Source organism: Meles meles, chromosome 6 (assembly GCF_922984935.1).
Source record: "Meles meles chromosome 6, mMelMel3.1 paternal haplotype, whole genome shotgun sequence".
In the NCBI taxonomy this organism is placed as follows: domain Eukaryota; kingdom Metazoa; phylum Chordata; class Mammalia; order Carnivora; family Mustelidae; genus Meles; species Meles meles.
In genome coordinates, this window is record NC_060071.1 from 77,347,946 (window position 1) to 77,370,704 (window position 22,759).

A 22,759-nucleotide genomic window follows, 5' to 3' on the forward strand; every position below is an offset into this window, starting at 1 on the left:
GGCTAGCTGGGAATGTGCTAAATTTAACTTTCTTCTTGGGACAGACAACAAAATATGCGTGCTAAAAATGTAGTCTGGTTTTGTTGCCAAAAACATGGTGAAATCTTGATGAATATATCTGTCTGGTCTGACTATCACATGGTCAACCCGTGAGTGCAGGTGCGTGCAGATCAGGACCAGAGAGAAAGGAACCCCACCGGCTGATAGCAAGCGCAAGGTGCCATGAGCAGTGAGAAACATCACTCCTCTTGTCACGTGACCTTCCAATTCGTACAGGGTCCTCCTGGATAGAGTCTGGAAAGTCCTTTTTCTCTGATATTCCTCCCTCCTCTGCCTTCCCCCCAAAGTCTTCATCTATCTTGCAGAAGCAAGCCAGATGTGAGATTTTGAGGGTCAGAACTGAACCCCGTCTGGATGAAATAGCTCAAAACAAACCATCTTTTCTCTTGTGAATGTCGACTGTTCTTCATAGCATAAATTCAGCATTATTATGCTAGAAAAGTCTACTAAGTATCACTCTTCAGGACAGTTGAGGAGAAAAGACAATCCCATCCTGACATTTCCACAGGAATAATGCATCCTTCGGTAGAGTACCCAGGAGGATTGAGATTCATTGATGCCAATAGAGGCACACAGCCCTCCCTCCAACCCAGGAGGACAAGACCCCATTCTCTTAGTTGGTAACTCTGTAAGGGGCTGGGAGGCCAGCCCTGGCCTTGTGAATGATTAAGTTCCTGCCCCAAGTGTATTCTGAGGCCTGAGATAGAGCTTGTTGTAATTCGGCAACCTCGTATTTTAACTGAGCCATCTGAGAACAAATTATACAAGCAAAAGAAACCTGGGACATGCTAGTTACTACAGAGGACTCTGAAGGACTTGTGGTTGTGGTGATATTTTCAACTACCCAATTTGAAGAGTGACTGGAAAAGAAAGAGCACGAGGCTGGACAACCTGACAACTAAGGTTAGTGTCACAGACCAGGATTGGGGGGACTGCTTGTGGCCTGTGACAGAAGATTTATGGGCCTCTGATAAATGACAAGGGAAATAACACAAAGCCTGGGCATCATAGACCTCTTAAAATTTTGGAGGAAAGGGAAAAGCATCCAACGAGAACTGCAAAACCATATATTCTAGCTGTGGTTTCCCACATGGGTCTGTCATGGACCAGCTCTGGTCCATGACAAAGGATTTCAGGTCTACAATGAAACAACACTTTTTTTCAATATTACTAAATTTTGAAATTAAGTCCTTTCTAGCCTTTTCAGGATGAAATTATTGTTCTTCTATGAAAAGATGATGATATTCTAAGATTGCATGGGGGTGGGAGGAACTGTCATTTCTTGTTGCCAAACACATTAATTTGGGGGATTTTTCTCCCCAAATTTTTAATTAATTTTAGTAAAATCCTAAAGTCTGGGAAGTGCTATATTAAGAAGACCAGAATGGGAACTTGAATTTTATCACAAGAAAATAAATAGATTATAAGGAGCTTATGACTGGAAATAGATGACCCAGGAAAGATAACAGGGCTCAGAGGAAATAGATCTAATTACAGTTTTCAACAATAGTGTATATGTCAAAAAGGAAATCACAAACCTTCCGAAAAGAAGCACTTGGCTGTGGATAAAAGAAGAAGCGAACAGGAAATAAAACCTGGCAGGAGTACAGAATAGATGTTAAAATAAACAGGACATGGGCAATGCTTTTTTAATTCAGATGGTAAATGTGATCTAAGGCAGGATACAGCTGTGCCAGAGGTCGCAAGCATCAGGGCATCAGCTCCTTCTGCTAGAAGCAGGGCACCGTACATTTTTGCCCTGCTAACAATTTCACTTGCTAGAATGTTGAAGGAATATGGCTAGATGCAATTTTTACGGATTTTGAGAAGTCGGATCTTAAAATGTTCCGAGGAAAATTACCTAAGGGGCCCAAAAGGGACAGCAAGTTCTCAAACGTGAAGTTTTAGTCGTTTTCTCCCAAAGGATCCTGCTGAGGAAGGAAGGAGGGCTTCACCAATCAGGAAGCAGCTGCACACTCTGTCTTCTGATGTGATCAAACTGTGGGCAGAGATGAAGGTCACATCTCCTATATTAAAAAATGAACCAAACAAGCAAAGCAGGGACAGTTTGTATGAAAACATTCAACCAAAATGAAGGTTTTAGTGGGCTGGGCGCTCCGTTTGAAGCAGTAAAGAATGAAGCTGCCAAGAACCCTAACATAATGCGAGGTAAATGAGACCTGCATTCACGGGGGAGACTCAATTAGGAACCTCATTACTCCCTGATCTGAGTGGACATTCAATTCCGAGAACATTTTGCCTTTTTTATGCGAACAAAACATTTTCATTGTTAAAAAAAAAAAATACTTTTTTAAAAAACCATCCAATGCTTGCTTTGGCAGCACACATACCAAAATTGGAACAATACAGAGAAGATTAGTATGGCCCCTGGACAAGGATGATAATGCAAATTTGTGAAGCAATCCATATTTTAAAAAGAATTAATTAAAAGCCATCCATAATGATACTATGCAGAAATAACCACATTAAAATTTTGGAATACATATATACACACACACACACACACACACACACACACACACATACACACACACATATATGCCCCTAAATATTTTATCTTTGTGTATAGGATAAAAAATATGAATAAGCAGGGGCACCTGGGTGGCTCAGTGGGTTAAGCCTCTGCCTTTGGCTCAGGTCATGATCCCAGGGTTCTGGGATCAAGCCCCACATCAGGCTCTCTGCTCAGTGGGGAGCCTGCTTCCTCCTCTGTCTCTGTCTGCTTCTCTGCCTACTTGTGATCTCTGTCTATCAAATAAATAAATAAAATCTTTAAAAAAAATATGAATAAGCAGTTCACAAAAGATATACAGATAGCCAATGAACATATGAAAAGATTTCAACATCTCTAGTAATACAGTAAGTACAAAATAATAATGAGATACTATTTTTTACATATTGTCAGAAGAATTTTAAGACTGACAGTGTCTGGCAGCTGAGTGGCTCAGTCACTTAAGCATCTGCTTTTGGCTTATGTCATGATCTATGGGTCCTGGGATCAAGCCCTGCAGTGGGCTCCCTGCTGTGCAGGGTGTCTGATTCTCCCTCTGCCCCTCCCCCTGATTGTGCTTGCTCTCTCTCTCTCACACTTTCTCTCCCTCTCAAATAAATAAATCTTTTTAAAATAATAAATAACTAAATAGGTAAATAAGATAAAATGGCATACACCAGGAGCCATGAGTCCTAATAGTAGGAATTTATGCCAATGAATGTTAGCACCATTTAACAATCTCAGTGTCCACTGGCTATAAAAGTGACATATAAAATGATATTATATGGTTTTATAGGTACTGACATGGAAAGACATTTTAAAACATCGGGTAGTAAATAATTCATGTAACCCCATTCCATTTTGTAGAATAAAAGCTTACTTGTGTGTGGACAAATAGATGTATGTCCTATAAGCATAAAATATATTTAACAATTTTTGCTGTTACAGAGTGGATGGAATTGGCTGGTGAGATTCTCATGTGTTACTTACACACTTCCGTCCTGGCTAAAATTTGGCAATGAATGTGTGTTTTTGCAATTAAAGACAAAAAAAGCTCTCCAGTCAGAGGTGATCCTAATTTTGGTTTACATTCATGATGTTGGTTTCAGGGGTGAGCTCCCTCAGGCAGGAAGCAAGTCTGCTTGCCTGGCTTTATACGTGGTCTAGCACAAATACATACCTGGAGTTGACAAAGCATTATGGAAGCAAAGAGCACTGTAGGACTGGGCTCCCAGGGCCAATTGTATTAAGACAAATGCCCCCCCCCCAAAAAAAAGGCTTAAGTCAATCAGAGAAAGACAATTATCATATGATCTCTTTGATATGAGGAATTTGAGAGGCAGGGCAGGGGTAGTAGGGGGTAGGGAGGGAAAAATGAAACAAGATGGGTTCATGAGGGAGACAAACCATAAGAGACTCTTTTTTTTTAAGATTTTATTTTTATTTATTTGACAGAGATCACAAGTGGGCAGAGAGGCAGGCAGAGAGAGAGAGAGGAAGGGAAGCAGGCTCCCTGCTGAGCAGGGCTCTATCCCAGAACCCTGGGATCATGCCCCAGGCGGAAGGCAGAGGCTCTAACCCACTGAGCCACCCAGGCGCCCCCATAAGAGACTCTTAATTTCACAAAACAAACTGAGGGTTGCTCGGGGACTGGAGTGGGAGAGGGTGGTTGGGTTATGGACATTGAGGAGGGTATGTGCTATGGTGAGTGCTGTGAAGTGTGTAAGCCTGATGATTCACAGACCTGTACCCCTGGGGCAAATAATACATTATATGTTAATTTAAAAAAAGAGAGGCTTAATCTTTGCTGCTGCAAATAAACAAAGAGACTTCTTCCCTCTCTTTTTTTAGACATTTACTTGAAAAAAATTTATAAGTTCCTTATCAGTCTTTTTGAAAGACATTCTATAAATCTTTTAGAAATCTGAATGAGCCTCTGGCCATTTTTGTAATCCTCAGTGTCTTTCTTAAGGACCTGGAAACCATCTCCTTGAAGTGCCATCTTCAAGAAAGTCAGCACGCTTCTCTCCTTCACTCCCAAACAACCTCCTGTTATTAAAGTCAACTAGCTAACAGATGGTCATCCCAATTACCAAGTGAATATGGGGTGAACTGGGCAACAAATGGTGCTATCAAGCCCTCTTACCTGAGGACTAATTTTTATCTTGACAAAATGTGTACAATTCTTCTTACCTGTAGGAGTTGTAGAAAAGGGTGGGATTTCTTCCTCTCTCTGCAGTCTCTGTAGAGGGTTGCCTGGGATGCTCAGCATGGAACAGGGACGGTACAGGGCTGCAAGAGCTCCTGATTCCAAGGATCCCAAACAGACCAGGTTCAGCCACTTGCTGCTGACAAATCCAAGGTCAGAGAACCAGTGGTGGTGACACAAGAAAGGAATTCATTTCAGTGAGGCCAACACCGGGAAGACGGTGAACTAGCGCTAGTATCTCAAAGACTGTCTCCAAAGTGCCAAAAATCAGTCTATATAGGGAAGGTGAGGGGCTAAGGGGGGTGGATAGGTGCAGGTGGGCAGTGAAGGTCAGATTGATCCTTGTCTTGGAGTCAATCACAAGCGGGATCTTCTGGCTCAGGATAGTCCTCATTGCTTGAGGGGCTAGTCTTCCCATGGGGTGACTTTGCCCTCAGGGTCTTCCATCTGAGCCAAGAGCCGAGCTGGAAAAAAGAACCCAACTAGAAAGTTTGAGGTCAAAATGGAGGCAGCCGAAGTCCTCCTCTTTCAATCACATTCTTACTCATTAGTCAAGTTGTTTTCTTTCTCTTCTGCTTCTGGGGAGAGGTTATTGGGCTTGGCAGGGAACCTGAGCTGGAACCAAGAGTCAGACGTTCAACTAACTGAGCCACCCAGGCACCCCTTTTAATTACTTTTTTTTTAAATTGGGCCCAACCCAACGGCTCAAGCCCAAGCTAAGATTTCCGTTTGTAAAAAGAATTTGCTAAACTGAACGCAGTTTCACTTTAATAACATATTCTGGGCATATCTAGTGGGAGAAAAACTAATAGAGGTTCCTGGAGAAAAAGGGTTGGGAACCCAAAAAATCAACATCCAGTTTTCTGCCGTTAGTGGCATTTGCTGTTTCTTGGGGAAGACAAACCAGCACGCCAAACCCACAAAGGATGAAGAGGCCTAAAAAAAGGAAGGTTTTCCACTGAGAATGGAAATGCTTGGCTAAAGGTTCCCAGTAAGGACTTTGAAATATGTTGCTGATGAAGGATAATTGGAAGAAAGGCAGACAAGGACAAGGGACCCCCCGGCCTTAGGAGAAAACCACCCTTCAAATATTTTGCACCACCCTGGGGAACCCTCCACCCTTTCCCAACTGATAGATAGGTGACCAAAAATCTATTTGGGTGACAGGCACAGGGAGGGTTCATCAGATTAAAACAGCTCACCAACAAGCCCATAAGAACCCCTAGACCTAGAAACTCTGGTGGCAACCCTCTCAGGCCCCCTCCCTCCTCAGGAGCTTTGTATTATCCCTTAGCTATCCCTCAATAAACTCTGCTCCCCACCACTCTGGTCCGGTCGACCTCATCATTCTTCCAAGCAGCATGACCAAGAACCTCAGGTACCAATGGAGGAAAAAAATCCCATAACATTGCTACTTTTACATCCAAACCCTGTCTGCTTTGGGAAGATTGTCTATCAGTTTAAATTTTTTAAAATGTGAGAACTTTCAAGGCAATTAAGAGCTGAGACGCTGAATACAGAAATGGCCAACAGCCAGACCACATATGACAGGACAACTCGGGCCCACAAACTCTGAAGCAGCTAGGCAAGGAGAACAATCTACAAGCTGTGCAGCAGTCAGCCCAGAATGGTCAGGAAGGAAATGATAAACAAAATTCTGAACAGTGGTTATCTCTGGGATGGGAAGCAAGGCATAGGAATCGATAGGAATCAGAATATTAGTAATTCTTAGTTTTGGATTCGGGTAGTGGGCTCAGTGGCATTCAGTATATTGTAAAGCTTTATCATTTAGATTCCAATAAATATTGTGTTAGGTGACAGAATTTCAGCTGAGTAAATTTTAAAGATCCAGTTGTCTTTATTAAATGATTCATGAATCCAGTAGCAAGTAGACAAAAGTCTGAGGGGATGCACAAAATGAAAGGTTTTTATAGAAGAAAGGTGAAGAAAGAAAGTTATTAGCAAAAGCAAAGGATTATTCCAGGCAAGGCCACTTTTCCTGATGGGGAGAAGCAAGGGGTCTTGTCACACAGATTACCTCATCCTCCTAAAAGGGGTGGAAAGGGCCCATGGGGCAGACTCATTTGATGCTCATTGAAAAACTCCTGACTGACAGGGCAAGACTACATCTCTGGGAGAGATTGAAACTGCAATTAGATTAGGTGTCAAACCATGGTTTGGGGACTCCATCTAAATGATACCATTTGGGGTCTGCAGTTTTCTTTTTAACATGTTAAGTATATTCTTTGGTATATGCCAAAATTTATATTTTAAAAGATAATAAAAATATAAATGTATGTGTATGTAAAGAAGATAGGGAATATACCAAACTATTAACAATGGTAATTATTTTTTTAAGATTTATTTATTTCAGGGCACCTGGGTGGCTCAGTTGGTTAAAGCCTCTGCCTTCGGCTTGGGTCATGATCCCAGGGTCCTGGGATCGAGCCCCGAGTTGGGCTCTTTGCTCAACGGGGAGCCTGCTTCCCCTGCCACCCCGCCTGCCTCTCTGCCTACTTGTGATCTCTCTGTCAAATAAACAAAAAATCTTTTTTTAAAAAAAGATTTATTTATTTTGAGAAAGAGAGAGAGAAGGCCTTCACGTGAACAGTGTGTGAGCAAACAGAGGGAAGGGTAGAGGGAGAGAGAATCCTGAAGCAGGCTCCTTGCTGAGTGGGGAGCCCAATTCAGGGCTCAATTCCAGAACCCCAAGACCGTGACCCGAGCCGAAATCAAGAGTTGGCCACCTAACTGACTGAGCTGCCCAGACAGTGGTTATTACTTGATGGTAAGACTCTAAGCTAGAGTTATCCTAAAATAATACGTATGTGTAATTTAATTATAGCTCTGAGGGGTAGGGGGGAAATGTATATGAGCAAGCACATAATGACAGCTGACTGTCACAGGGTCTACAATTGATTTGAGTCTTTGGAGAGGACAGGAAAGCATTTGCCCTTGAACAGCTCTTGCTCTTCAAGACAAGTGAAAGAACCTGAGTTCAGGGAAGTCACAGAAACAGAGGAAAAATTAAGGGAGAGCAAAGTTTTTTTCATAGGATATTTGCCCTGGACCATTAGTCTACACAGCAAACCAAATGCCAAGGAAATGGGTAGATTCCAGGGATAAAGTCAAATACGGCTCAGATAACCAGGTGGGTAGGGCCGAACACTAGATAGAAGGGACCATGTGCTTGCCAGTGACCAAGACGTTTAGGGACTGGACCAGAAAAACAGAATACATCTGTAAAGGAAAGACAGCAAAAGTCCTGATGACTGAATTAACTTCTGCCCGTCCCAACCAAACCAGAATTCTGTATCAGCCACTCCCGCTTGGAATCTGTCCCCAAGACCTGCCCCCATAACCGTACAGCCACGTCACATGGACAGTCTCTCCAGCTAACTCACTATGCACAAGGATCTTTCTTTTTTTGAAAGCTTTACTGAGATATAATTTATAGACCATACCATCCATCCACTTAAATCAATAGCTTTAGTACATTCAGGGTTGTGCATTCATCACCACAATCAATTTAAGAACATTTTTATCAACCGCCTCCAACCTCTGATAACTATTAATTTACTTTTTGCGTCTGTGGGATTTTCCTAGAAATGGATTATATAACACATGGTCTGGCTTCTTTCAATTACCCCAATGTTTTCAAGGTTCATCCATGTTGTAGCATGGATTATTGCCAAGGATCCTGAAAAAAGAATGTGGAAGAAGAAAAGGCCATGGCCTCAGGGAGAAGCCCTGACCCCCCCAGGTATGGCAGACACAATTGCTTATACACACACATACATACATACACACACACACACACACACACACACACACACACACACGGCAATTACTAAAAGCAGATATACTCTGTGGTTTTTTTTTTAAGATTTTACTTATTTATCTGAGAGGGAGAGGAAGAGTAAGCATGAGTAGAGGAGAGGCAGAGGGAGAGGGAGAAGCAGATTCCCTGCTGAGTAGGGAACCCAAAGTGGGACTTGATCCCAAGATCATGACCTGAGCCAAAGCTAGAGGCCTAACTGACTGAGCCACCCAGGAGCCCCTCTGGATAGTGCTTTGCCCCCTCTCCTGCTATCATATTCCCTGCCCCGTCAGTCTTCTGTCCAATACCTGTAGCCCAGTCTTCATTGCTTCTTGGGAAGAGGAACACCACCTTCACCTGATGGACAATTACCATTTTGTTTCTCTCTCATTTACTCTTTCCACGTCCCCTCAATCCAAAATGTACCACCTCCCCATCAGATTTCTTCAGAGACTGGAAGGCCAAGTGTCCCTAGGGCTAAACTTCTTCTGGAAGTAGAATCCTGCCAAGGGGCAATATCACTAGTGCACAGAGAAAACTCTGGACTTCGAGCCAAGAGAGCTGGTGTCAAGTCCTACCTCCTACCATCCTTGAGACTCGACAAATCTCCTCACCTTTCTGGGCATATGCACATGAATCCTCACATGATAATCAAGGATAATACTATTTTCCCCATCTTTCTCATAGCCTGGTTGAGAAATCAGAATGGAAAATAATTCATATGAAGTGCCTTATAAAATCATAAGATGTTGCCATTATTTCTAAAAGCTCTGCTATTCTGTAATTTTAGCAAAGAACAGATTCTGTTTTCCTTGTCCCTACTGAGATATTGACCATCCCACCCAACCTACCAATACATCTTGTCAGGCCATAGTGCCACCTCAATCAATTGTTTTCTCCTTGGACAGCATACAAAGGGAAGATACTCCTATACATGGGAATTCTGCTTAACCCTGCTTGCCTAGAATTCCTGGAATAAAGAAATCAACGCCCTGTCCTCCACCATCTGCATTCTACAAAAGGATCAGTAATACTCAGAACAACTCTCACAGATGGAACTCAACAATACTCACATTTGCCTAAATGAGGCAGACTGGCCAGTCCCCAGCACGTCGTGCCCACAGGGTATTCCCAGGCTTGGGCACTGTTATGCTGAGGTTTCTACTGCCACAGGCAGACTCTGCACTCTCAGGGCCAAAAGGGGCAATACAGGAGAATGGTCTCCTCTTTGGGGTCATGCTTGGACCCCATGGTGGGGGGGAAAGTGGGGCAGGTTTGGCTCAGGTAGGAGGAGCATGCACTTCCTGAGAAGGATGCAGCCATAGGGAGTCTTCAGGGACATAATTTACAGAGCTGTCTCTGAACTGCCACTGCCTGAGCCTGATGATCTTGAAGCCAACATAGGAAAGAATGCAAACCTAAACATGTGTACAGGAGCAAGAACCAGAGTAGGAACAGAGCCAAGATCAATACTACCGGACATATCTCAGAGACTCTCACAGGACACAGTCCTCCATCTGCCCCATCTCTAGTCCCATCATGACAACTGTTTCCAACTACCACTCCATGCTCCCCAATATCCTCTTCTGGAACATTTTAAAGTACTGCTATCAATATGCCAAATGTTAAGTGATTTTCCACCATCCAAATGAAAAAATGCAAGCTACTGATCCCGGCACTCAAAAGCACCACTCCTGGACTCCCCCAGAATTACCTCCTAGCCTCAGCTACCATCTGACACACTCCATACACACCATTTACTTCCATCAAGCCATTATCTTCACCCTGCCCCAAATGGGCCCTGGGCCCCATGTGTCTTACCACTGGGAAAGTCTTCATACACCTAATTTCATACACCTAATTTCTCTTGTCCCACCTGCTTAAACCTAAGCCGGGTTGTCCCTCTTTAGACATACTTCTCTTGCACTTGGAATCAGGAATCTGCAATGTACAACTTGAGTGCTTTTAATCTTTTCTTATTTAAATATAGCACATATACAGAAATGTACAGAGAGTGTAAGCTCAATGAATTACCATAAAGTAAATCCTCTCATGTGACCACCACCCAAATCAAGAGACAAAAAGCACTAGCATCCCAGCCGTTGCTCTCAAGCTGCCTCCCTCCATCCCAAAGGTAACCTTCACCCTGATTTCTAACACCATGTGTCAGTTTTGCTTGTCTTTGAAATTCATATAAATTGAATCATATAACATGTGTTGTTTTGTGTTTGACCTCTTTTGCTCAACCTTATATTTGAGAAAATCAACCACATTATTTGTGACATAGCTTCAGTGCTATCCACATGCACACTCACACATGCACATTGTACACACACACTCGCACACACACGCACATTTAGTTATCTAGCTTGAATAGGCCTCTGTTTTTTAAATTCAAAGTGTGATGGCTGAGGAAACAATATCACTTTTCTCATCAGAAAGTGATTTTTTTAGAGCACTCATGCACCTGAGTGGGGAGAGGGGCAGAAGGAGAAGGAGACAAGCAGACTCCCCACTGAGCAGGGAACCTGACTCTCTCCACTCTAATCTTGGGGCTCCATCCCAGGACCCTAAGACCATGACCCAAGCTGAAATCAAGAGTCAGATGCTTTAACCGACTTTCCTATCAAGAATAGGGACAGGGACAATCAGAGAAAGACAATTATCATATGATCTCTCTGATACGAGGAAGTTGAGAGGCAACATGAGGGGTTTGGGAGGTAGGAAAGGAATAAATGAAACAAGATGGGATCTGGAGGGAGACAAACCATAAGAGACTCTTAATCTCACAAAACAAACTGAAGGTTGCCGGGGAGAAGGGTAGGGATAGGGTGGTTGGGTTATAGACATTGGGGAGGGTATGTGCTATGGTGAGTGCTGTGAAGTGTGTAAGCCTGATGATTCACAGACCTGTACCCCTGGGGCTAATAATACCTTATATGTTAATTAAAAAAAAAATAGGGACAGGGAATCATTACCGAAGCCTCCTGAGGTGCTGATGCCTCTAGCATTTGCACAGCCCAACCCATGTGGGTTTGCTTCTGCTCCTTTCCACTCAACAAACATTTATTGACACCGCTTATATCTCAGGCACTTTAACAAGTGGTGATCACACATCAGAGAACAAACCCAGTCCTTGCCCTCCAAGAGTTGATAGCCTAGAGCAGAAAGCCCATGGATGAACTTCAGGTATTCTGGGAAATCCCGTACATCACATACAAACTAGCATGTCTATTCAGCTTAGGAGGGAAGTGGGAAGAGTCAAATTCTCAAATGGTTAAAAACTACTGATTTGGGACCATCCATTTCCTTCATTTCTAAGCTCTTGGCAGGTACCCAAGCACTTACAGCACCTCTTGGGTGTCTAACCTTTTCCTGTGTGCCTGACTCGCCTTCCTCGCCAGCTCATGGCAGACTCCTGGCGGTAGAGGAGGGAAGTACACCTCATGATTGCCATTGTCTCCTACCTACCAGGAGGTAACCAGGGACTCAGCCCCATCCAGGGGGTGACTGCCCCTGAAATTTTGGATAACTTTGGGCTCATTCAGCAGGCAGACCACTGTCTACTCCCTGACAGGCAGCATGACTGGGAGGAATTTTCATCTCTTTCTAAAGTACTGTCTGCTTCCCTAGACTTCTCCAGTCTAAACATACACAGACTGGCAATGGAAGAACACCCTTCTTGGTTATATGAAGGGTCAAAGAGATTTCAACAAGTGGTTCAGATGAGGAAGAGGACAATGCACTGGGTAGAACATTTCTCACCTCACAGTCTTATTTCTCAGAGATATTAATAAAATGTCTTTCGGAAATGTTGCTCATTCAAGTACATTTCTGTTAGTGTGACTCCCTCTCAAGTATGACCCACCCATGCCCAGACACACCAAAAGTGGGGGACAGATCTCCCCGGCCTTCACTTGGATGACACCACCATTCTCTTCCTAGGTGCTTTACTGTTCTGACGATTTCTGTAAGATATAAAACACATTTAAAGTAAAAAAAAAAAAAAAAAAAAAGTACCAGCCTGTTCTAATAAGCTTGAACCACAATATATATATTTTTAATATCTAAAGTAATGTCTAGAAGCCAAGATAAGTTATTTTAAAATTACCAACAATTGTTTGATTCAACTTGGGAACTAGGGACTAGACTGTGTTACTTAGAGTGTTTGTTTGGAGAAAACACTTCAATGGCTTTATGGCAGTAAAGCCAAGATAATGTCCTCAATAGGTTAAGACGATGCTGAGCTATACTGCTCATGATGACAGTGAGACAGCTTATACTCTGTCTCTGCAGAACAGAATGTGTCCTTGGGCCCAAATGGGGTTTTCTCTTCCCACTGGCTCTCAGAGATCGGGACCCTGCACCCAGCGGTGAATGGAAAGAAGAGATATGGGAAGGACACTACATGGCTGAAGGCAGGTTTTGTAGCAATGGTGGCAGCAGAATGAAGGATGAGGAAAGTGTAAAGGAAGTAATTATTTTTTTAAAAAGAAACCTGTGTAGCTTTATGGTTAGTGGACTCTAAGAAAAATAATTTCTTCTTGTTCTCTGTATCTTATTCCATGGGATCCTCCCCCCATCCATTTTCTATAATGAATTTCCTCCTATTACCCCAACGCTTTCTGTGAAGTTTGGGAAGTTGTTGCAGCTGGTCTCTCCTGTACTTGGACAGATAACAGAGGGGGCCTTTGTTTGCGCGTGGAGTGGGAGGTCTGGGAAAAGAGTAACAGTTGGAAAAGGTGGTCACAAGATGGCCAGAAGACCAGCTGAGCTACAGAACCAGCAGGGATAGGCAGAAAATGTAAGCATCCTCTGGGAATTATGGGAATTACATGGGATCCAGTAGGCTACTGAACTTTCAGGTTGTACATTAGAATCCAGGCTTGATCTGTTGTGACTTTAAGCACTAAAGGGATGGATGCCATTTGAAGACTTTGGAGAAGCCAAAAAAAAAAACAAAACTTCTGAGGTCATTACCTGAGTTGCCCCATTTGCTCATAGCTAAATCATAAATTGTGAGCAGTAAGACTTAAAGGAGTTCAGAGGCAGGAAAAGGTGTTCTTGCCCATGATGGCTGGGAAGGCTTCACAAAAGAATTTGAACTGATTCTTGAAGAGGGGGTCCTAACTGGAAAAAGGGAGGAGTGGGAAGAGGACGTCTGATAGGAGAAATGACAGGAGCCAAAGCATGGAGGTGTGAGGTACTCTTTAAACAAGAAATGGTCCAGTCTGGCTGGAAGCACGTCTATATTCTTGAGTACCCATCCTCCATATTTCTTATCACTGTAGGTCCCATTCTTGAGGCCCAGAGATGAGAACATATTACAGCGGTCTCAGTGGAGCAGTCAGAGGTGCTGAAGACATCTTGAGTTAACTGGTGCTGGTTTTAAGAGAGACCAATCATCCCAAAAGGACTCAAATTAGCCTAAATCATTCACCTTTGGTTTTTCATGCCTCACATCCCCTTCTCAAAAGGGATCTTATGCCCCAAACCCGGCAAAATGCTGCAAAGTGTGCTCATGCCTCCCCTTCTGACCAGACGTACCCCACAGTTACTCTGTTTCATGCAAAAACGCTTCTGAGCAAGAGGTGTGTTGCTGTCTGTTTCACAAAAAAAATTTTTTTCAGCCCCTACTCTCTGTCAAGCACTGTTGTAAGCATAGGAGATACAGCAATGAACAGGTTAGTCTCTATCCTCATAGTTTTCCTCCTAGTAGGAAAAAGAGGCAAAAATAAATATGTAAATAAAATATCAAATGATGTTATGAGTAAAAATAAATAAGCAGGGGAAGGGGAAAGGGATTGACAAGGAGGGATCTATTTTACATTAGATAGACAGGAAAAGCCCATCTGGGGATCTATTTTACATTAGATAGACAGGAAAAGCCCATCTAAAGAGGTGATACCAAGCAGATGCCACTAGGGGTGGGGTCTAAGCCCTGAGACAGATGAGAGTGTGGTTGAAAAGCAGGAAGGCAGCCATGGCTAGAACAAGCTCAGTGAGCAGGAGGATGAAGAGGTCAAGAGGCCGGCAGAGACCCCTAAGGAAGGGGCAGAGGAGGAATTATCCTGCAGCTCCTGGAGCATGGTCCCTACCCAGGTACCACAGCCATACAATGCCCATGGTCCTAACTCACTGGTCCAGCCCTTGGAAAGAGCTTACCTGCCATTTTTCCCCTTACTCCCTCAACCAGACTCATCAAACTTTTCCAAAGTTCCTATGCTTTTCAAATGCAGGGAAAAGGAAAAACCTCCAGGGGTTTTTTTCCAAGTTTTTATTTAAATTCCAGCTAATATATGTATTAACACTGTGTGTTACATTACATTATCACACTGTAACCTTACAGTGTAATATCAGCTTCAAGTGTAGAATTTGGTGATTCATCACTTACATACAACTCCCAGTGCCCATCACAAGAAGTGCCCTCCTTAATCCCCATCACCCATACCACCCCCACCCCTCCAGTAACCCTCAGTTTGTTCTCTATAGTTAAGAATCTATTTCTTGATTTGCCTCTCTTTTTTCCCTCCTGTGTTTGTTTTGTTTCTTAAATTCCACCTATAAGTGAATTCATTTGATATTTGTCTTTCTCTGACTGACTTATTTTGCTCCCGTTTTAAAATTTTTTAAATTTTTATTTATTCATTTTATTTGTTCATTCAAATTTTTATTTATTTATTTATTTATTTATTTATTTGATAGAGAGAATGAGCGTAAGCAGGGTGGAGGGGCAGGAGGTGAGAGAAACCTGAGCAGGAAACCTGATGTGAAACTTGATCCCAGGACTCTGGGATCATGACTTGAGCCGAAGGCCAAAGCTTAACCCACTGAGCCACCCAGCCACCCACTCCAGTTTTTTTGTTGGTTGGTTTTAAAGTAATTTCTGCGCCCAATGTAGGGATCAGACTCCCAAATCTGAGATCCAGTCACATGCTTCACCGACTAAGCCACCCAGGCGCCCCTAAACTTCCATTTTTAAAATTAGAGCAATCAACAGCCAAAGGATTTGAAGTGGCTAGGGCCTTGTTATCACAGCGTTGTAATGAGTCTCTTGAGAAGCCCCACAACTTCTCTCCAGAGAGGGGAAATCTTCTCTCAGTGGATCTGTAGTTGGGACTCCAAGTTTCAAAATCCCGTAGAAACCAGGAAACAATGCACCTACTCCAAGCCTGTACTAGACGCACACACAGCCACAGAGTCTCCCCAGAAAGTCTTATACCAAATCCTTGGGCTATTACTCCAGAATGTAGATGAAGGATAATCCTGCACACTCCTGGGATTGCCTGTGGTTGAGCTACATGAATCTCATTACCCACAGTTACACCTTTAGCTCAAGAGGGGAGAACAAGAGGAGAGATACCAAGGCCGTTTCCATGAGATGATTCACTTGTTTCATCACCCACAGAACACAACACCAAGAGTCAGAGTCCTCTCACCTAAGACTTCAATGTTTTGATGAGGCTACAAAGGCAAGAAGCTCCTGAGAACCCAGGCACCCCCTCCAGCTGGGTGACCAGGAAAATCTAAGAGCTGCTTCTCAGCCCTGAGGTAATTTGGGGTCTGTTTAAGGTAGTTGGGTTGTTAGAATGAGGAGCTTGGGGCTTGTCAAAGAGGATACAACATGACCATGCTAAATTACAATGGTTAAAATGTACTGAGCCCTTACTACATGACATTCCAAGCACTTTACATATGTCTTTTCTTTTCTTTTTTTTTTATTTTTTTTAAAGCTTTTTTTTTTTTTAAAGACTTTATTTATTTATTTGACAGAGAGAAATCACAAGAAAGGCAGGCAGAGAGAGAGGAAGGGAAGCAGGCTCTCCGCTGAGCAGAGAGCCCAATGTGGGACTCGATCCCAGGATCCTGAGATCATGACCTGAGCTGAAGGCAGCGGCTTAACCTACTGAGCCATCCAGGCGCCCCGTACATATGTCTTTTCTAATGCTATGACTAGGTGCTGTTATTGTGATGCAAAATCCACCCAGGGATCTGAGGCACAGAGACTAATAAGGTACTTGCTTCCAAAGTTCCACAGCTAGTTAATAGAAGAGTCAGGATTTAAATCCAGCTCAGAATCCAGAACCTGTACTCCTAGGTGTTAGGTACATGGAACTCTGAAAACTATCCAGTATCCTGAAAGCAATTCGTATGGCTCTGACACAGCGGGCACCAGTTATTGCTTTGCATGAATGACTTTTTACTGTCAGGGCATTTTGCCCGGCCAGTGTCATGAAGATTGTTTCCCTTGGAAAATCCCGTGCTTTTGTGAGTGTCAGTTTGGTATGAATTCTTCATTCCAAGAAGAGCAAAGAGCTAAGCTCTGTGAACTCCAGGGCGCCTCCCTGCCTTGTGTTCAATGTTGTCATGGAACTGTTCTGGGTCAGATGCAAGGCAGACACTGATTCACAGAGGGGACCTGTGGACCCCAGCAGGTCTGCTGAGGCAGAACCTAATCTGCATCCTTGCCTGGTGCCTTCCCACTCTTTTCAGGGCAACTGGACACCATCCCGCTAAATCCATTCATTCATATGAGGTGCAGCTGCACTAGTCTGTTTGAAGAACCATTCCACTGCCTCCTCTCTCCAATCAAAGGAAGAGCCACCTCACCCCCATACATGGCCTCCACCTTGTTAGACAGAGAGCATCTCTGGAGCTCTTAAAGACCATCAAGGCAGAGCAGCTGCATGGTCTCCTACAGAAGAACATCCCTTGTAATATCTAACCTAAATATTTCCTGACCCACGCCTGAGCATTTCTGCTCTCCATGAGGAAAAACAACAGAGGGTACCAACTGTCTGCTAGTAATTCAAACAGCCACTAGTCCCTTCCCACGGCTGACTCCCTCTCTCTTCTATCATTTCTGTAGTATTCCTAGATGGCACTTGTAATTATATAAATAGATCCGATTTTTCCAACTTTTTATTGTGGAAATGTCCAAATGTAGAGAAAAGCATAAATAATAGTACAATGAGCACCAAACCCCCACCACCTGATCCAAGTTTTTAATCTCTTAGTAATGTCAATGCTTCTATGGGTAGATGAAATGTTTAAGCATAGGAAGGAATTTCAAATATTCACAGGAAAACTAACTAATGATTATACTCAATGGTGAAATATTAATAATTCTAACTTTGAAATCAGAAAAATGTAAGCTCTGTATTTATTCATGTGATCTTGGTTAGAAATTGTAACTGAAGACAAAAGTCTTAATAACTTAATGAGGTGACTTGAAAGAAAGGGAGACCATTGACATAGATCCTTTAAGAAAACAAAACCCTACACCAACCACTTCACCTTATTAGATAAGAAAATAGTTAGATACGAGTTACTCAAAAATTTAGTTAATCTGTATCTTTTCTGTATCTTGTGCTTACAGAACTGAGCACTTGTCTAAATCGGTCAACTAAAGAGACCAAAGCACTTTGCTACATTATCAAAAGATTTTTTAAAATAGTTCCAAGGATAATTGTCTTATAACATTTAAATTAAATGTATTTGTTATTGGGAATCACATGTGTTGAAAATGTTTGTTTTCAGAAGACTCTGCGCTCACTTAAAGTTGTAAACTCTATTTTCATGAAAGGCTGATTTATTCACCACTGTCATTGTTGTTGCCTCATTTATGGAAAATATAGTTAAACGAATGCCGAAGGAAAATCTCACAGCTTAAGATGCTTATATTAATAAACAATAAATGATAAAAAAATAAATTAGCATGCACAGCAATAAATTAGGAAGAAAAATCATTTAAGCCTAAGGAAATTGGGAGGAAGGAATTAATAAAGAGAAAACAGAACGTAATGAATTTTTGTAACTAGAGAGATTCAGGGGCACCTGGGTGGCACAGTCTTTTAGGCCTCTGACTCTTGGTTTCAGCTCAGGTCATGATCTCAGGGTCCTAAGATCAAACCCCGCCTCAGTGTCCCCATTCAACAAGGAATCTGCTTGTGTTTCTCCTACTTCCTCTCCCTCTGCCCCCCACCCTCACTCTCTCTCTCTCTCTAAAATAAATAAATAAATATTTTTAAAAAGAGCAAATACAAAAGGGGATTTTTGAAAATCAACTGAATAGATTAACTAGTAAGTGTAGTTGTTTTTTTTTTTAAAGGAGAACACAAACATACCAAATAGGAAAGAAAGAAATGACCAGATAGAGCAGAAATTACTTACATATATTGTTGTTGTTTTGCTCACATCTATCCAAAAATATATTTGAAAACTCATATGAAATAGATCAAAGCTGACCCTAAAAAAGATGGAAAACTTAAATATGCCAAGTAGCACAGAAGTAGCATAGAAGAAAGTTGTCAAAGTGTGTACCCTCTGTACAATCCTCCTCAAATCACCACACCCAGATAATTTCATGAAACTGAAAACAACATAATAATGATGAAAATTTTCTAATTCTTTTCATAAACCACATTATACTGAGAAGAAATGTAGAACAAAAGAGCAAAAATAATATAAAAAGGAAAACTACCCATTTATGAATATCAATGCAAAAATCATAAAATATTAACAAGAATCCAGTAAAACATTAAAAAAATAATATACCATGACCAAGTGGAGTTTTTCAAAGGATGCAAGGTGATTTGATATTAGAAAATCTGTTTCCAAAAGAAAAAAAAGAAAGAAAGAAAATTGGGGCACGTAGGTGGCTCATTTGGTTAAGCATCTGCCATCAAGCCATCAACTCAGTTCAGGATCCCAGGATTCTGGGATTGAGTCTGGCATCGGGCTCCCTGCTCAGTGGGGAGTATGCTTCTCCCTCTCCATCTGTCCTTCCCCCCACTCATGCTCTCTCTCTCATGCCCTCTCTCTCAAATAAATAAATGAAATCTTTTCAAAGATATTAAAAATTTTTAAAAAAGAAAATCTACTAATATAATTTCTCATATGAATAGATTTAAAAAATGGTCATTCCCATAGAAGTTTAAATCAACTTTCTGACAACCAATTTCTATTCTTAATTTTTTTTAAAAGAGAGCCAATAACAAAATGGGAAAAGATGAATACCTTCTTTTTTTAAAAAAATAATTTATTTATTTATTTATTTATTTATTTATTTATTTGAGAGAGAGAGGGAGAGAGAGTGCACAGGCAGGGGGAGGGGCAGAGGGAGAGAGAGAACCAGACTCCCTGCTGAGCTGGGAGCCTGATCCCAGGACCCTGAGATCATTACCTCAGCCAGTCAGATGCTTAATCTACTGAACCACCTAAGCGCCCCAAAGATGACTACCTTCTTAACGTTACATATCTCTAATCTCCAAAGCTAGAATTATTCTCAATGGAGAAAGATTAGAAGCTTTCCCATTAAAGTTAGAAAAACACCAAAGTGCTATCACCTGTACTACAAGGTGCAAATATTCAAGAGAAATGATGAAGAAATTAGCAAAGAAGAGATGAAAATTATACAATTTTAATAGAAGCTTTCCAAAATTATCTGAAAAACTATAATAGCCAATAAATAAGTTGAGTATGATGGCTGAGGACAAAAATAATATACAAAAATCAGTCATCTTATTAGTGAGAAGTGGGTTGAAGATCATGGAAATCACTCAAATTGGTATAAGGAGAAGATGGGTTTTTTGTGGTTTACAAAGTCAGTGGAAGGGCTGGAAGAATGGGGTCTAAGCAGAATGTCCAGGAACCCAGAATACCTCTGCTAGGATAGGACATAATGCCATTTCTGCTGCAGGAAGCTGCTGAATCAGGAAAAGGCTGCCCCAGAATCACACTGCCTGCCATGAACTATGTTGGAACACACCCTGAGGACTTTCTCATGCCTTCCTGCTCTCCCCACATAACACGGTCTCAGATACAGTTTCCTGCACGTACAAAATCTAAATTTCTTTTTCTTTTTAAACACTTTTTTAAAAAAAAAAGATTTTGTTTACTTGACAAAGAGAGAAAGGAGTGCATGCACAAAAGCAGTGAGAACAGCAGGCAGAGGGAGAAGTAGGCTCCGCTCTGAGCAGGGAGCCCAATGCAGGACTCGATCCCAGGACTCCAGGATCATGGCCTGAGCCAAAAGCAGATGCTTAACCAACTGAGCCACCCAGGCATCCCACAAAATCTAAATTTCATGCAGAATGCTAATTAGTTATAATGCAGTCTTGCAAATGAAGTTTTTAGCCATAGAAAGTCAGCTCTAATGAAAAGACACTAAAAGTAATCTCTTCAGACCCGAGACACTTTTAAATTCAGATGCTGTTATAAAATGCCTTGTTCTGTGCTGATAAGAAATTTAAATTCATAAGTTTTCAAATTAAACACAGTTGATTAAACAACCAGGGTAAAAGATTCAACTGAGAATATATTTAACTGTGTTCTCAAACAAAAGTGACAGATTTCTTTTTTCTTGCTATTCAATGTAAAAATAAATACATAAATTCATGTCATTTTTTTCTCACTGTTGAATTATTTCATTATACATTTTAAATGAACACCTTAAAGTTTTATCAGGAATCGTGAACTGGATTTAAATATAAGAAATCATGAAACACAACTAAGTGAAGGAGATAATTACAGCCTATGAGTGATATTTCTGAATCATTTCCAAAAAATATGATCTTCCAATGAATTTCCTTAAGATTTCTGCTTGGAGTTCAGATATGGTTCTTCACAAATAATAAAGGCTTGAGTGGCTTTTAATTGATGAGCCAGGTATCAGAATTCATTGACTCCTTTCTGCAAAAATTGAAAACAATCTTGACAGGATAACCAAAGAGTTGATAAATATTTTTCTTACAGAAGTATTCCAGCTACTAAATAAAGAAAGTATGAAAGAATTGGATACAACCATTATGAAAGGTTCTCACCAAGAAAATTAAACCTGAATCTGATAAAGCCTCTAAAGTCTTCAGGGAATAAAGAAGGACAGAGGAACACATTGCACCCCACCATGAGAATGCCCACCGTAAGCAGAGACCATGGGCATGCTAAAGAACACACGTCTGGGTTCACACAACCAATGAACTGTGAGGAAAAGAGAGAGATGGACAGAGTGAAGATCTAGATTTTCAAAGTCTTAGGGGTACACCAAAAAAATTACAAAGCATGGTTCATGTTTGGATTTTCATCCAAACTCTTCACAAAATTTTCAAAATAATCAGGAAAATAAGGATATGAAATGAAAGGTTATTTAATGTATTAAGCCTTAATATGTATTGTCATATATTAAGCCTTAATATGTATTGTCATATATTAATTTACAAGATTATTAATAGAAACATTAGGAAATTGCTAAATTTCAGGTGTCATAAATGCTGTTACAGCTGTGATTTTTTAAAAAAATAGTTCTTAGCTTTTAGAGATACACATTGAATATATAGAGATGGAATTATATAATGTCCAGTATATGCATTGAAACAATCCAGTGACAGAGAAAATCTAGATAAAACAAGTTTAGTAAAAAATTTATCATTTTGGGTACATGGACCTTCACCATACTATTTTTAAGTTTTTATTTAAATTCCAATTAGTTAATATACAGTGTAATATTAGTTTCAGGTGTATAATATAGTGGTTCAAAACTTCCACACAACACCCAATAATCATCACAAGTGCACTTCTTTTTTTTTTTTTAAGATTTTATTTATTTATTTGAGGGAGAATGAGTGAGAGAGAGCATGAGAGAGGAGAAGGTCAGAAGGAGAAGCAGACTTCCCAAGGATCTGGGATCCCAATGCGGGACTCGATCCTGGAAGTCGGGGATCATGACCTGAGCCAAAGGCGGTCACTCAACCAACTGAGCCACCCAGGCGCCCCCACAAGTGCACTTCTTAATCCCCATCACCTATTTCACCCATCCGCCACCCACCTCCGCTCTGGTAACCATCAGTTTGTTGTCTATAGTTAAGAGTCTGTTTCTTGGTTTACCCCCCTCTCTCTCTTTCTTTCCCCTTTTGCTCATTTATTTTGTTTCTTAAATTCCACATGTGAGTGAAATCATATGGTATTTATCTTTCTCTGACTGACTTACTTAACTTAGCATAATGCTCTCTAGCTCCATCCATGTCATTGCAAATGGCAAGACTTCATTCTTTTTTTTTTTTAAGATTTTATTTATTTATTTGACAGAGAGAGAGACAAGGAGAGAGGAAACACAAGCAGGGGAGTGTGAGAGGGAGAAGCAAGCTTTCTCCTGAGCCAC

At 41.4% G+C, this 22,759-nt stretch overlaps 1 non-coding gene across 1 annotated transcript; it reads left to right on the forward strand.

Annotated features, from left to right (window-relative positions):
- The first annotated feature begins 2,390 nt into the window (after positions 1–2,390).
- LOC123945324 lies at positions 2,391–2,494 on the forward strand. Its single transcript, XR_006819168.1, has one exon. It is a non-coding gene; the product is annotated as a U6 spliceosomal RNA (small nuclear RNA).
- The last annotated feature ends 20,265 nt before the right edge of the window (positions 2,495–22,759 follow it).